This window comes from Pelecanus crispus, chromosome 6 (genome assembly GCF_030463565.1).
Source record: "Pelecanus crispus isolate bPelCri1 chromosome 6, bPelCri1.pri, whole genome shotgun sequence".
NCBI classification, from domain to species: domain Eukaryota; kingdom Metazoa; phylum Chordata; class Aves; order Pelecaniformes; family Pelecanidae; genus Pelecanus; species Pelecanus crispus.
Window position 1 is genome coordinate 5,843,979 of NC_134648.1, and position 17,541 is coordinate 5,861,519.

Here is a 17,541-nt window from a genome sequence, read left to right on the forward strand (position 1 = left end):
TTTGGACAGCTAACTTAAAAAATGTTCCCATTCTACCCATGGTTTCTACCCAGAAATATCACTTTTGCCCTTTTTTTTCCTACCAAGTTTAACGGTGATACGTTGTGAGTGGAATCTGGCTAAAAATGAGCAGATAACAGAAAAATTACCAGTTACCAGCCACATAGGTTTCATTGCACGAGTGCTAGGGTTGGCACAAGGAAGGAGAGATGTGAACGTGTCAGGACAACTATAAACTGCTTATGTTGTAACAATTTGGGGGGTTTATCTTCAGGAGATATAAATTGGGAAAGATTGATATAGGCCAAGGTGATAAGTTTAACGTAATACTGTCTGAAGATACGATAAACATTTCTCCTTGAGTCATCTGTAAGTGCTTTATAAATGTTTACATGTTATGGACGTATACATACACAAAATGGTTGTTCCAACTACTACTGAAATAACATCTCTGTAGTTCAATAAGAAATCTTACTAATATTGTCCAGCAGAACCATAAATAGAGAGATTATAATTTTGTGATGAAAGAAAAGGACTGGCTTTGTGCCTGATTTTACAATCTATTTCAACAATCTATTTTAACAATGTTATAAAAAAAAAAAATCAGAGTAACGTTCCTCTTTGACTTTACTGGAGAACACTGTGATAGCCTTTATAAAAAACCCAGAATACTGTTATTTGTACTTTAGAAAAGAAAACGTATGTGTAGTTAAATTAAATTGCATGGCGAACTACTGGTAAGTATAATGAAATTACTCTGGCAGGAATTCGTGATGTTTGCATTTTTTGTGAAAAGTATGGTAAAATAAAATGGACATATAATCTGGATATGAATATTATGATTGCTGGGGGTTTAGACATAAAAACAAATGTTGAAGAGGAAAGCAAATATTTTTAAAAATAAAAATCTGTATAATCAGGCTGTCACACTTCTTGAGTAGAAAAATAAATTTCATGCACAAGGAATTGTTTTACTGTAAATGTGGTAGACTAGACTATGTAATTAAGGACTGGATTGTGTCAAACTAGATGTGGAAACTGTCATGAAGGAAGGTGGTGGAAAAGGACACAGACCGAGACCAAATGCACTTCTGCATTAAAATAGATACTGCTGTAGTGGAAGTGGCATGAAAATGGAAGGACAAGTGGAGATGAACACAAGCAAATCTTTATAAATACATAGTTACCCATGTATAGACAGTGAGACTATATAATGGAGTAGAGACAGATAAGACTTACTTCCTCTGAGCGCGTCGTGGTTCAAGCCCAGCTGGCAGCTAAGCACAACCCAGCTGCTTGCTCACCCCTGCTCCTGCCCGGTGGGATGGCGGAGAGAATCGGAAAAGTGAGAAAACTCGTGGGTTGAGATAAGAAATGTTTAATAATTGAACTAAAATAGTAATGATAATAATAAATTGTAATGAAAACATCAACAACAAAAAGAGAGGAACAGAACCCAGGAAAACCAAGGGATGCAGCCACTCACCACCCACCGATGCCCATCCCATCCCCGAGCAGCGATCGCTGCCCCCCGGCCAACCCCCCCCAGTTTCTATACTGAGCATGATGCCATATGGTATGGAATAGCCCTTTGGGCAGTTTGGGTCAACTACTCCGGCTGTGCCCCCTTCCAGCTCCTTGTGCCCCTGGCAGAGCATGGGAAGCTGAAAAGTCCTTGACTGGCATCAGCAGTACTCAGCAACAACTAAAACATCAGCGTGTTGTCAGCATTCTTCTCATCCTAAATCCAAAACACAGCACTGTGCCTGCTAGGAAGAAAATTAACTCTATCCCAGCCAAAACCAAGACAGGATGCTCTTGATTTCACTGTAAGAAGTGGGCTTTAGCACCTCAGAAAGACACTGAAATTTTGGCAATAGATCAGAAGAGAATGAGGCTGAGGGGAGCTGAAATGACAAGGCAGGACAATGCTGTGCCATCACCGTTAGTACATTTGTCAGGGTTGCTGGACCCAGAACCAGATAGATTTTATCTTAGGAGTTTTTCAGAAAATGAAAAATAAAATAGGGAAATCTGTGCTGGAAGAAATTAAAGCATTAAAGGCAGAGGACAGAGGTATAACTTGTTGAATAGAGAGAGATTCTGAATCTACACATTTGTTAAGTTGCTCTTTTCTGTGAAGGAAACTTTGAAAAAATTCAAAAGAACTATGAGTGATTCAGGAAATAGAAGAAGTTGTAGGTGGGTAACGGGAGACTCATGCCATGCCTGTTTACTGGAATTTTGTAAATGAATTATAGAATTCATAGGTGAGGGTGTGAAATAAGGACAATTGTAGCAATTTCACTAAACCTCAGGATAGGATTTAACAGTGCAGCATAGAGGCAATTAACTTAGGGTAGAAAGGAAAGGTGATAAAAATTGGTTTAGCAACTGAATGTTCTAGTTTAAAAAAAAAAAAAGGTGGGGAAAAAAAAAAAGGTGTGGTGGGCAAATGACTGTCTGGTACAACACAGCACTTTGCAGTGTGCCCGTAAGGATGGACCTTGTGGGAAATCGGTGTTGAGTGGCGATGGTTAGATGAAACAAGTCTTAGTTTTCTAGGACAACCAGGTTTATGAATAACCCATCACCTATAGACAAGGTTGTGTGTGCGAGAGTAAAACTCTGTTGTGTATAAAATAAGTAAAACTCAGTCATTACTCTAGCTGAAGAACCAGGGATCTCGAATACAGAGATAAATACCACATTTAGACTATAGAGCCTCTTGGTGTGTGTACTGTTGCAGTGTTACTGTGTGAAATCTTGGCAGGGCTTGAATCTGGGAGGCTGGAAAATGTGTGCAGGGAAAACATCTCTCTCTGCTTTTTGTCTTGATAAGTTCTAGTTCCAGTTCCATTTGTCGGCCTTGCACTGCATGCTGTAGAATTGACATGCTGAAGTGGGGTGTGCCATTTGTTAAAACATAAAGGACCTCGTGCTCCACCATCAGCTTTACCTTAGCGAGGTGGAAGCTAGAGAATATTTGCCGTAGGATGTACAGTTCTACAGTTTATCAGAAGTTTATTGTAGAGCTCATGCCTTGTACCACTGACTGAAGTCACAGAAAGGAACCAAGGTATGTTGAAACATCAGCAGGTTTCCTAAAATAATTGGTGACATTTGGGATTAAATGCCTTAAACAAAACCTCACCCACCAGATTTTGTAGGGGCTATAGATCTGACTTTTCAGCATGAACAATGTGCAAGTCACCATCAAGGTTTTGTTGCAAGCAGTTGTCTTCTTTTGTGCAAGGAGACCTAGATGTAGTATACGAGCCTTGTCCCAGCTCTTGGTGTTTTGTTCCAAATGTTTGTTTTAAAGTATAAATTCTGCCCATAGAAGTCCTTATATGTTATCAGAAAAATAGAAGTGGCCTTGAATATACTCAGATGGTTAAACAGGGGCAATTCTTCCGAAACGTGGACAAGGTGTGTTTGCTAATCTTTTTTGTTTCATGTATCTCTGTATTGGGGAATGAACAGAAGTCTGGCACTTAAACAAGTGCAAATATTTTTCATTGTACTAATATATTTTACTTGTACAGTCTGTCTAACAGGTAAATTTAATGTGCTATTAATATCTCATTTAGTGGTTTCTACTGAGTTGCAGATTTATTGGAATGATTAAATGAGGTGGATTTAGTTACAGTCATAAACCTTAAAGCAAATGTGTGCAATATGACTGATGCCTGGGCAGAGAAACATCAGGTATTGTGAAATAAAAATCAAAACGGTGTTTATTCTAATTAGTATTCAGGCTGTAGAATGGTTTATTTCTGCCAGAGTATAGAATATGATTCCCTCCCCCCCCCGCATTCTTCTGCAGCATTTCACAGGAGACACTTAAGGGCTTACAACTCAGTGTATGGTGGAGTCCTAAAGATGAAAGCCATTACTTTTACGTGGCTCAGTTCTGGTGTAATCTGGAAGTCCAGATTAGTTTCTTAATTGTACTGTGGTTCTTTGTATATATTTGCCTTGGAGGGTGTTTTTGGGAGTGTGGCTGTTGCTGATGAACTTACTGGTCACTTCATGAATAACTTACTGGGAACCCGATATGAAAAATGACCAGATTTTGAACTCTTATAAGGTAATGGGAATATTCATATGGAGTCTTTATTCATAATACACTCAGAATGTTTACTGATGACGAGAGTACATCGCAGGCTTGAAAATTGCTTCTGTTTGATGTAAATCAGTAAGTTGGCCTATTTTACACTGTTATAGTCACCAATTGTAACTGGATGCTTTAACAAATGGCAGTCTGAGAGCTTTCTTTCGTTGCAGTTTTCGTCTTTGTTTCCAAGCAGGTATTTTTTAAAGTAATTCTTAGTCTGAAATATATTTAATAATCTGAAAGATGTGTCCATGAAAGAATTTGTGTATCTTCCAATGTGTAGGCAGTATAGTGATGGTGTAGTAAATAGATGCCTGAAGACAAAGAAACTTTCATCTGTTATGAAATTTCACCTGCCATGAAAAATACTCAAGAGTATTTTTAGTAAGAGCTAAAGAAGAACGAAAGAAAAAAAAAAAATCAGTCTTTTGGGTTATTTCTGTGCTGGGTTGTCTGCTTTTTTTTGTGTCCCTGTTACGCTGACATCAGCAATGCTAAGGTAGATTAACTTTAAATGCCAGCAATGTGAGACAGTCAGACATGCTGATATCTTGATATTAAAGCATATCGGATCACTGTAAGGTGACTAACTGCCACTTAGGTTTATGTTTTTTGCATGTACGTGTGTCTGTTGGGGGTGGAGTTGAAAGCCTTTATGGAGCGTTGGAGTGTGTTATGAATAATATGTAGGCCAAGACTAAAGTGGAAAGGAACAAACAAGTCTTTCCCCATAGCCTCCGATTTTTGTAGCTGTAAGGCTTTGAATGGTTGATGCACATTATCACGGCTTTAATTGCTGTTTTGCTGTAATATTCACAAGTCTCATGAAAGAATATAGGAGTTTTGACTCATTGAGATTCTCATCTTCATTCCTCACAGTCTTGAGCTTTGTGTAGGTTTCTTATACCTAATATGTAGTGAATAAATCACTGCAAAAGCAGATAGGTGCATTCACATACGCTTTGGTGTCATGGCGCATGTGGGAAATACCATGGCAAGTGTAAGACACTGGATAATCATACTTTTGGGGTGAAGCATTTGTAAGTGATTTAATAATCTAAAACCAATATACAGATATACAACAGTGCAATTAGAATTCTTACAGATTTTTCATTCTAAAACTAGCATGGTTGGACTCAGAATCAAGACAGTGTGATTGAAGCCAGTAAATTTTCTGTAGTCCCAGATCCACTGTATTAGTAGTGTTTTTGAAGTTTTAATGTAAGAATCTTAGTATTTTTGTTCATGATTAGATAGTTATCAAGTGTGGTACGTTCATTGTAATTGCTATGTTTGTGTATTGGTTTTTGAGTTGTATAAACTCCCTTTGTAAATTATTTGCCACATAGATTTTAAGCTCCTTTGGTTCTAATGTTGTTCTTGGTTTGGTTTTGGACCGTAACAATTTAAAATAATTTTGATTAAATTAAAATGATTTATGATAATTTTTTTTCTTGTCCTTAAAACATCATCACCTAGATTTAGTCATGTGAGATGTTGAAATTCAGGTGTAATTATTTTTGTATTAGGAGCTAAGCTATACATATCCACCACTATGCGGTCCAATTTTACAGCCTCTTTAAAGGCACAATATTTCCTGCTGGTTGGATCCTGTTCTGTGTGTGAGATTGTTCAAGATGAGTTAGAACACACATCAGTTATGGAAATAGATCATTTAAAAACCATGATTAATTTAACTTGTCAGAATCCAGATCTTGATCTCTTTGCTGTCACAGATTGTCTCACTGCTCTAGATTTATAGCTGATTTAAAGACAGTATAGCACTGATCTATGCTTGCTGAGGAAGTGGTCCAGTCCAGAGAAACTGTTGTATCTGTATAAAAGGAAGGAAATGCTGTAGTTAACTGCAAGTGAAATATTTTAAAATGTTACCTGACAGGTTTTTCTGCTTGTATGAGTAAGACCAAAGGGCTCAGCAGACCTACTCATAAATGTTTATGAGGGTTCCTAGGTTCAGATCCTGAACCGGAGATTCTCTCATTGACTCAGTTGCTTGTTGTCTCCTATTGCTTTGATTTACCTTGGTTTGTTTAGAATCAGCAGTTCACTCTAGGACCAAGGTACTATAAGGCACGTACAAAAGAATTACAAGGTTGATGACAAGTTAACAGATATGTTCCCCATGATCTCCTGGGCAGTAAAACTGAGTTGTGTAGGAACACGGGACTATTTCAATATTCATTGCTTTCTCTTTTAAAAGAGTAGTTAATAAAAGCAAAAATGTGAAGTTTTTACCTTATATTTAATGTCTGCACCATACATTGTGTTTATTTTCTACACTCTGCTCGAGGCCATCTCAATCAGTAACTCTTTTTGTTTGCAGCAGGTGTATCACCTCCCAGGTCTCTGTCACAGAACCCCTTGAGAAGCCCAATCCAGAGCCTTCTAAAGTCAAGAAGAAACTTTCTAATGCTACTAGAATGGTTCATTCATGTTACCCAAATTAGTACTTTTTTGTTCAAATTTTAGATTTTAATACTACAGGAAGAAAGAAAACTTATCAAGTCCTCAAACACGCCCTTCATTCAAAGAACTCATCTGCTATGCTCTGCTATTTTTTTGACAGTAGAGCAATAGACATCACGGTGAGTCTTTTGGTCTGCAGTACTGCCTGCTTTAAACTTGTAATTCTTACGATGTGTGGAACCCAATCTATTTAGATCTGTGACTCTCCTAGCCTGCCCTGGGAGCTTACCATGCAATTATTTGGAATAAAGTACTTTTTCCCCACCCACCATGAAAAAATATCAGTTCAATAAGAGCATCATTAATATATTGCTGCACAAAGCCTGTTGCAGCGTGGGCTTGATTCTGTGCTGCAATAGGAGTGCAGTAGCAGCACAGAGCTCTCTCTCTTGTGAAATCAGTTACAGTGTGCAACCATTTCAGGATTAATGTATATGGAACAGGCACATTAGAAGGCAAGAGGATGCCAAAACCATGAAATTCCTTCTACTCCATGTAGAAAATAACCAAACAATATTGAAAACTGAATATAAACACCTTGCCCAAATGTAAAATAAGAGCATTGCAGTTACTGTTTTTGGCAACAGTAGTACTACTGCACTGTCACCCCAACGCAGAAGGAAGTACTTTTTCACACGGCACATAATTAATCTGGAGAACCCTTGGTCACAGGGTGGTGAGGAGGCTAGACGGATTGAAAAAGCCGCTGCACATCATAACAGAAGAAAATCCCAACCAGTGGGTGCACAGTCTTTGGTCTGAGGAAGGTCATGGGGAATCCTTAGGAAGTGTCACCAGGCCCTTGCCCTGTTCTTTCCCTTGTTCTTTGCCATTATGGGCTGTAGTCAGAGAGAGGATGCTGGCCTGGTAGGCCCTCTGGAATGACCTAGTTGATTTATTTTTATGTTCTCTTCTGGCTGAGATTTTTATTACAGTAACCCCTTTTGGGTAAGGATAGTATTAGCCATTTATTTATGTATTTTTTTTATTTGTACAAAGGGGTCACTAAGATTTTCAAAGGTGGTTTGTGGGGCTGTTCTTTACCATAGCAGTGGAATAGACTCCAGCCAGAAAACTTCTTTCAGCCTCCTGTTCCTATGAATTTCCCCACGCTACAGTAAACCAAGGTAAAAACATAAAGTGATTTGTCAAACGTGACACATGCAGTCAGTACCTGATCCAGAATTCAAACTCTGTTACCAGACTGACAGGTCTGTTCCTAAACCATTGGGCTGTGATTTCTCCACAGAAACTATCAAAAGTATTTTTAAAATACTTAAGGGAATCAAACCAAAAGAAACATTAAGACTCCAAAATCAAGCATTTGGGGATACTTAAAATTTAGGTCACCTATTCAATCTTAAGTCCCTTGCAACCACTGCTGAAATACAGTCCTTACTGAGAAAATCACAGGTGTTGTGGGGGTTTTTTTGATCCCTCTGCCTCATTCAGTGCACAGTGTAGAGAGATCAATCAGTGAAAGAGATGAAGTCCTGAAAGTAGGTATTCAGTGTTTATTATTTTTGTTGTTCGTTGTGTGACCCTGTTCCTATTAGCTACTGTCCCAATATCTGTACTGAATTTAGGATGTTACCAGGTCCTTCACAAACCAATCTATATGGTTCTTATCAAATGATTGCAATGGAGTGAAAATGTACCTTAGCCACTTTTACTTTAGCCCTCCGGTGTCCGTGTGGTGTGGCGGTTGAGTTGTTCAAGCATTTGTCCAGGTTTTCAGGAAGGGCCTGTAGCTCGCTCACTCTCACATTTTTCCATGACTTGGGGAGGATGATGTTACTCTTTGTGGTCTTGCCGTTGGAGGAGGATGTGGGAAAAGGGGTTCAGTTCCAGGTTCCCAGGCAAGTCTGTTACAGTTGACTTTCCTCTCTGCAGCTCCTGCAGTCCTCGTTGTCTTCCCTTTCCCTCTGTTCCCCCGCTTGCATCTCTGTGGCTTTGTCCTCTCCTGCCTTGGTCTGGCTCGTGCACCATTGTGAAACGTGGTGAATGCTGGAAGAATATTAAGAGGGTGTGATTAAACATTTACAAACTGAGATGATTCGGAGACATGGCAAAAGGCGTATCCTGCAAATCTCTGTGTCAAAGTGGGGGCCCAGGGACAAAGGAGAGTCTTAAAAAAAGAAGAAAAAAAAAAAACCCAAACAAACCCTACCTGTTACTTATTTTGAGAAACAGATGGATTTTTTTGCTGCAATGCAGCTTCTGGTAGGTATCCAGCACAGGAAAAACTTAATTACAAATAGTTACTTGACCACAGTACTGAAAATGGTATTTTATAGTAAAGGAAAACTTGGATTGCCCTGCATGTTGGTATCGCTTACTTTGTTTGCATGAGTTAGGCTGGTTGGCTTTCTAGTTTTGGAGGTTGCATTTATTTCTTGAGCACTGGGAATGGCAAATCTGGAAGCCATGCAGGATGTTTGATGGGACAATTTGCATATTTTTATCTGGAAGGATTCTCCAGTTCAACTGTTTCACAGTGGTGCTGGTGTTTTAGCCTCTGCAACATGCTGAAAAGTTGAGGCACCCCTGTGTGTGTATAGAGTTCTTATCTAAAGTGTTCAACGATAAAAATAATAAATGTGGCTATGCTAAGCGAGCATATGCTAAGTACAAGACTAATAGCAAGCTTAAACAGTGTACTGCGAATGGTACCTGAAAGAAATGTTGCAGTGAAAAAGAATCTATTCCAGAACCTACTGAAAAAAAACCCCAAATGGTGCTTTGAAGATCGTATCATCAAAATGAATTATTAGGTGAATTCAGTACACGAACTACGAGAAGAATGTGAATTAAAATAGCTTAGAACACATTAAGCGCAGAGGGAATTAGAAGTTAAAGTAAACCAAGTAGAAGTGGGAATTGAAGGGGTCCCACTTTTCAACGTGATTTAAAATTCAGTCATCCAAGAGTGAAAATGAACAATTTGTATGTCATAAAAAGTAAGAGTTTTTATTTAGGTATTCCTGAAGGGCCAGAGCTGCCTGACCTATGTTGTTATTCTGCCGATAAATACTCAAGCGTCTTAGTGTGTCACCTTGATGGTGCTTGCAGTTTTCTTTTTTTTTTTTTTTTTTGCTTGTGTGCCTAAAGACGTGAATTGTCAGGCTGGATTTTTGAAGTTAAACTTCAAAACCGACTATTTATTTGAAGGCTACGTGCTACACAGGCATATCAAGCAGGGCTCAAAATTCTAAAATGATGTAAAATTCACAAATGTACCTTTGTTGTTTAAAAAAAAAATAAAAGCCATACACGTCCATATCTTTGTGCACGTCCATCTTATCCATCTTCCTCTGTAGCCTGTAATTATGTTGTAGCCTCAAGGGTATAAGTATATGCCTCCCATAGATTATGGGATGCATTTGCTGCCACTGATGAACAGACTGGATAACTGTTCTCAACTGTCACTTGTACTATTAAAATGTATCCACCCATTCCCCTGAGCATATGATTTCACAGTGTCTGATGGCTTTGTTGAAGGAGCTGCTGTGAGTGGAAAGCCCTGGGATGGAATAAAATGGCAGTTGGGTGTGGAGCTATTAGAATACTTGCAGAGTTTAAGCAGGCAATATCCATTCCCCTGCATTAATTATAATGGTTTACGGATGCTCATTAATACGCCACTTTTATTACTGAGACACATGGTTGTACTGCTTTCCTGACGCCTATTATTTCCTCCTCCTGAACAGAACAAAGGAAACAATAGTCGTCTGACATTGCCATGACATACGTTATTTCCCAATAAAAGATTGAGGTAATCAAATCAGTCCTGCATGCACAGCGCAGTATTCCCTTAGCCTTTGGAGAGAGGCAAGTGAGAAAATTCTTAATGTGGTAATTTTAGACCTGACTGAGCAAGGTATGTGTCTAACTAAAAGTAAGTGATTGACTCCAATGAGACTACTTACATAATTAGGCACTTAGTTTTTTAGTTTCATGCTGAATATGCTTTGCTGTGTTTACATCACACAGGTTAGAATAAACACAGACAGTAAGCATTCATCTTTTGCTGTGGGTATCAAGGGGAGGTTGAATTCATCGGAGGTTGAATTCATCGTATCTGAAGAAAGGATAACCGAATAGCCACGTCCGCCTATCACTTATCTCTGAATCCTCGGCAAATAGAGTGGGCTTAGAAGAAGATTTAGAAACTAATGTTCAGTGACATCACAGAGAAGTAGTCAAAGACAAAATAAAAATGAGTGGGAATCTGTAAGCGGTTGCTAATGGTTATTGCCAAGTGGTTTTGAGTGCTCCATTATTTATTTATTCTTTTACTGCTGTAAAAGCACTGGAATTTAGAAATAGCTCAGATGTTAAGGTTTGATCCACTGAGTATTTGTACCCGTTGCATTAAATGTTCATTGGCTGAAAGAAAAAGAAAGAAAAAAGCACCTGCACACAGCTGGAGTAGAAGACAGGCAATACACTTCCCATCTTAGGGCCGCTTGCTGTAACCAGCAACACAGGGAGTTACGCGTCCTGGTGCTTGCTTTTCTGCTCCCGTGTTTCCCATGTGTTCAGTTGTGGGATGAGATGGATAAAGATGGGAAACCTCTCTTGCTTCCCTTGCCGCAGGGTTTTTTTTGTTTTTGTGTTTTTGGTTTTTTTTTTTTTAAAGCAGCAGAGAGCTGGGTTTCATTTCTTTTAGAGTGAAGGAGCATTTAACCCTCACACTTCCCCAACTCCTGGACAAGCGCTTCAGCAGCAGACAATCACGCAGGGCATTGGTGATGGCATGTCCCCCTCGCCCCCATTCACATGGACCTGCATGGCTTCAGGCTGGAGGATTTTTGTGGAAGTCAGTGCTTTCTGTGGGACTCCCTGGCAGGCTCTTAGGGCACATGGGCATGAGGGCAGTGGGGTTGGGAGTCCCACACAGGCTGAGGCAGCTTGTTTTCCACTTATTCCAGCTGACAGCACTTCATTCTGTGCCAAAGGTTTATGCAGTGTCTCAAGGCTTCTGTGCAAAACACAGGTGCCTGTCAGAGTTGAAGGAGCATCTGGACGACGCTCTTAGTCATATAGTTTAGTTTCAGGTCGTCCTGCAAGGGGCAGGGAGTTGGACTCGATGGTCCTTATGGGTCCCTTCCAACGTGAGATATTCTATGATCTCTAATGGGGCTCGGTGAGTAGGATGGAGAGAAGAGCCAAGGAAGAGTGCTGAATGGCATTTTTAGATGTTGTTACCTAAATTCTGTCCACATTGCATTTGAGGCATGCGAGTGCTTTTTTGGATCTTTTCCTATGTGTTTTCCCTTTATGTATCGCTTATATTACCGTTCCTGTTGGTCTGGATGTCTACTGGGAGAGTTATACCTAGCGATACAGTAAATTATACCTAATGCATAAAATCAGATGCATGAAAACAAATGTAATTAACTGTCACTGATAAAGGTAGATGCCAGAAATTTGTAAGCAGTGTTTCTTTGTGATGAGTACTTAAAACTGAAGATTACGCATTAAACCCAAGTATGATATACATCTTGAAATATAATTTCAGGTACTTTTATGATGTGCTTCAAAGCTCTGAACTGTGATTTTTGTATAGGCTTCAAAATCTCTTATAGTGCTGTGTTCTAGCAGTCAGTGAGAAATATGCTGGCCTTCAGTGCAAATAAACTGTGCTATAGAATGTGACTGAGCTTAATGTTAGCAAACCTGGCATAGCGTATTTCCATCTGAATATAGATATTGTTATTTAAACCTTAATGTTCTTTCTGACACTGTGACTCTGATAAACCTTGTAAACTGTCTCCTAGGTCATAGCAGACAGGTCTAGTCAGGCTCCCGTTTGTTCTAGGTAGGCATGCTAGGCACATGTTAATGAGGCAGTATATAAGAGGACAGATAGTTTGTTCTTGCATTGAAAATTGCATTTGCTGCAAGAGCTTAAGCTGTTACTGCTCATGGAATTGTGCAGGTATCATGAGAAAAAGCATTTTCATTAAGAATTTGTTTGTGCCATTTAAAGAATACATGTGCTCTTCTGACACTTACCACTGTTTATTTGTAGCATACTGCAATGCTGAAATGCTCCACAGGACTGATTGCTCTAAGTGTCATAGGTTGCATTCATGTGTCTCATATTGGCGACTTCAGCGTACTGCAAAAGCAACATTTACCTCCACTTAGCCGAGCCACTTGCGCACTTTTTTCATCCACAGACTGACTCTGCTGTACAAGGATGAAAATACTTCTAATTTAAGGGAAATTATTTTAGCCCTACAGCTGGTAACGCACTAGTTTATGAAATGTGCAGTAGATAGAGGCTGCTGAAGTTGGCACCTATGCAGGCACAGTTATTCACATTTATGTGGACAGTGACATTTGTTCGTGAGGGGTGTTGAACACACATTCAGAGGCTTTAACACGGCCTCTTTAGCGTGTGCAGTGGTAAATGGCTGTAGATGTGGAAATGTCAGAAAAGTAAGTGATCTTGCTAGAAAGGAGGAAAGTAGAAACATTCATGCAATGATATTTGAATTGCACTTACACTTAGCAAATGGAGAAGACTAAGAGCATCTGCATGTTGTACAGTGGAGCGTGGCCCAGTATCATGGGCGCCTCTGATTGTGCCACGATGGCCAGAGCACGCAAGGGGCCCTGGGTGCCCAAAGCCGAGGAGTTGCCGAGCCCTGCGCTGAGCTGCCCAGCTCAACGGTGCCCGCGCAGCAAAGTACAGCGCTTGCTTCGCTGCCTCCGGTGTCGTATCTTGCTGCTTGCTCAGTGCTACCTTGGGTGTCTCTGGAGCGTTGTGCGAGGTCCATTTTTTTTCTTTGTATTTAGTAACCTGAAGTCAATTTAATATTTTCTGTCATGTTTCCACTATTATTTTTGTGTAATTAAGATGCTAATATAATTAGCAGATTTTTTGTTGAACCCAGCCTACCGGCCTTTTCCCGGTTAAATAATCAACCTTATTCAGTCATGTTAGGTATTTCTCATTAAACTGTAATAATTTGAAAAGTCTTCCAGTAAGTCAGGTGAGACTTTCTCATGAATGTATGATAATTATATTGGCGGTTGATCATATAAAAATATCTTCTGCTAGCAGGGTTATTTGCATTTCACTTGCGATGTCGACTAGCTGACATGAAATATCTTTTCTTTTTATTACGTTATTTCAAGGATGCAGGGAAGCGAGTACTGGGTATAAAACAACGTGAAGACACATAGATCTTGTAAGTTTGAACCAACATAAAGCTTAAGATTTTTGTTTTCTAAGCCCACAATCAGTGCAGATGTTTGGAAGGTTCAGATCTGATCCTCAGAAGTTGCAGATCGTATTTATTAATCTCACTATGTAGTTGTGCATTTAAACAACACTGAAGGAAGTGTTTGTGCAACACAGTTGCAATATTCTTGTTATGGTTGAGTTGTGACTGCTGCGTTGCCAAAATATGTTTTTATTGCAAGTCTGCTTCTTCAAAAATGTGTGTTAGAAGCCAGAATTTGTGTTGTTAAATGAAATGTAGGAAATTCAAGTACATTTTGGTGCAAAACAGTAATAATTTGTTGAGCTGGTCAATTGCTTTAGAAGAAATGAGAGCTATGTAACCCACAAATCAAAAAGAGAGTTGAGTCTAGCTTCTTTTGACATGAAACTGTTTTCATTGGGCAGTTAAATACATACCGTGATCAATTCTTAAGATGTGGAGCAGCTTTCATGGCTTGTATCTCTTAAATAGCTTCCACTTTGTCTATAGGCATAAGAATAAATCACAAAATGATCTATTAGGAAGTCTGTAAGGCCCAGTACGGCAGTGTTGTTGCACTGAGCTGTGTGTGACTGTGACAGCAATTACTTGGATTTTGGGACAGGGGGAAAGTATGATTTATTAATGTTTTCTTTTTTGACTGAGGCGTTTGCTATGCTGTATAGATTTGATATGTTGATAACATATTCTATGGAATTTCTGTGTTAGGACAAATTTTCTGAAACTGATACCAGCTTTTGTGGTGGTGTTTGTAGACTCATAGAATCATTTAGGTTGGAAAACACCCTTAAGATCATTGAGTCCAGCTGTGAAGTGGTTGCGGTGATCAGATGAGGGAGATACTAAACCTGGCTTGTTGAATGCAGACTGTATGGATGGGCTGTCTTTGCGGTCATCAGCCCTTTTCATGTCATCCTTTCAAATCCAGGTTGTGTGAGTTCTGCACTGCTGTGGTGTACTGCTGAGTTGCTTGGTCCCTATATGCTTTTGTGTAATTTGATCACTATTGACCTGATAAACATATAGGGGGAGGGAGAATCGAGCAGGTTCAGTAGCTCTGTGAAACAGATACGGAAACCTCATCCACACTCTGCTCAGTGCTCATCGAATCAATCAGATCGGTCGGGTCAAAATTGTCTCCTCTCCCCTGCGGGAGCCCCGACCTACCTGGTTGTTCAATACTTCTGTACACAGAACAAATGGAGACTGTATTTTGTACACATTATTGTCAGTGTCTTAGAGCACCAGTTAATAAGGGCATGGAAACAAGTCTGTTACTATGCCTGTCACTGCTCCCAGCCATCGCTGCAGTGTGTGGACTGGTGAGAAACAGAAGGCAGGGTAATCCAAGGAAGCAACATAATGCAATTTTTTGTTTCCCTTCTTGTCTCATATTTTCCTTTCTGATTTTAATGACACAGCCAGTGGGCAGACTCTAGCCCTTGGAGTTATTTCGGATTGTCTCATTATTCTTTTTTTTTCTTTTTTTTTTCTTTCATTTCTTTCTGACTTCCAAATTGCTGCCATCATTGCCCAGGAGCCTCTGTGGAAAGGGCAGGACCTGTGGACTGTCCTGAGGGTGTTCATACAACAACCAGCTAACCAAGTTGTAGAGCAAAGGCTTTAGGTTTTCCCTTCCACAGAATGAAGTGTATTAACTGTTTCAGTGCATTTATTTTCCACTAGCTCCAGTAAAGGAGTGTATTAAGGTCACTTTTTCTCCCGAGTCTCCCAGCTGACAACATAAAATGTTGTTTTGCCAACAGGACAGCATTTCTTTTGCTGTCGTGTGATGCTGGGGGTTAGCCTTGCTTTTTCGCTGATTGAGTAGAAGGATACCTCAGTGTATTTGGTTTATTGATTTTTTTGAAAAAATATGTGCTGTGAAATTAAATGAATAGTTAAATACTAAACTGTTAGGAAGAAATGTCCCTTTACTGTCTTTTAGGTTAGAATTTGTCAAGACAAATAACTTCCCATTTTAAATTCAGCAAACCACCGCAGACCAAATAGACAATTATTTTAATTTTTTTTTCTTTGCTGGTTGATTTAATGTGAATGAAATCTAGATTGACAGTCCTAAAGGCAGAAGTCCTCAACTCCGTTTGTACATAGTGTAACGCTGACAGTAAGAAGGAAAATGGCCATTCCCTTGGCAAGGGGTGGGCTATAAACTCCAGGAGGCCTAGTCTTCAATGACCATCAGCCAACTTGTAAAATATGGTCAATTATTTTTATTAGGCTTTGTTACTGGGCCACCGCTAAAAGGATTACTTTATTTTTACAATCTGTTTTAGTGTTAGAATCTTTATCTTCCTATCTGCATGAACCTTTATGTCTTTCTCATGCATCTTCATCTTTGTTTCTTCACCTTCTGTTTCCTCTTCCCAGGCAAGAAACTTGTGAATATTCCGGTCAGCAACTTACATTTCAGAGTTCTTTGCCACAAAAAGTTGGTCACAGAATGTCAATTTTGCACATTTCAAGACAGACATTTTTTTCTCTTACGCTGATTATTTCTTTTCCAACATTAGAAGCATCTTTAATTGTGAACTTTAAATAGGAGTACAAGTGTGGCCAGCTTGTACAGCGAGAAAATGTTTAATTTCCAATTAAGTATTGGGGCAGCAATGCCTTGGGGGCAGAAAGGCAAGAGCGAGGAGGAATTCGTCAGTGGTATTTGCTGACTGTGTGGTTATTAGCGATAGGAGATACTGAAACTTAATTAGAGTTTCTGATCTGGAACAGTGTATTAGGTTTAATTATGTCTGGAAGTCTAGTATTTTACACTTTTTCTTTTAATTAAAATGTATGAATTTAAGAAGCAAAACTTCTAAATATTACAGTCTGGGCAGACCAAGAGCACAAAGAAACTACATTGTCTATATTATGCCATATTTAAAAAATAACGGTGGTAAAAGCTGAGGAAGGTGGAAAAAAGATGGACCTAAATATCTGACCTGCAAGAAATGAAATGAATTATAATAGTGTACAAAGCTAGGCTTCTTGGCAAAATTCCAGCTGACACCTATGTGATCCGATCCGTAGCAGTTCATCCTATTTTGTGTTGTCATGGGGTCACGCTATTGTTGATTGTCCCATCTTTGACGTGAAACATAAACATCGAAGATCCAATGCAGAGAGCATTTAGAATCATGCAAATGCAATCCCTGAGTGTCCTGGGGAAATTCCAGCATTGGTGAGCTCCAGAGATGTGTGTCTCAGCAATGGATGGCACAATTCCTCCGCTAGATTTTTACAGCATGGTTTCAGGTTTAGGAGTGTTACTGAGTAAGATGCTGCGTGAGATAAAGCGTAAAAATTAAAAATGAAAAGGATGAAGTAATGTAGGGAAATGCACACTTATGTTGATGAAAGCACTACTAAGGTTACTCTAATTACTCCCGATAACAAAATATAGTAATAAAAATGATACACACTACAGTATGAACTGAAGTGATCAGCCTCGGAGTTGCTTCTTACATTTTAATCTGTCCTGAAAGGGAGTGATCCACCACTAAGGTGTAGCTGACAGTGGTGATAGATGCAGACCATTTCAGCAATTCTCTCTGTCTTGACAGCTCTACTCACTCATCTGTGGCGCTTAGACCTCTGGGATACATCTCCCTGGGGTTTGTTTTGTATCTCAGCAGATTTTCTCTCTCAAGTGTCGCTTTTGTTTTAACTTGTGAG

The 17,541-nt window shown here is 39.4% G+C and overlaps 1 protein-coding gene across 1 annotated transcript in view; it reads left to right on the forward strand.

The window, feature by feature from the left end:
• The window catches only part of NELL1 (neural EGFL like 1), a 300,108-nt gene that overhangs the window by 185,456 nt on the left and 97,111 nt on the right, over positions 1-17,541 (forward strand). The window lies entirely within an intron of this gene.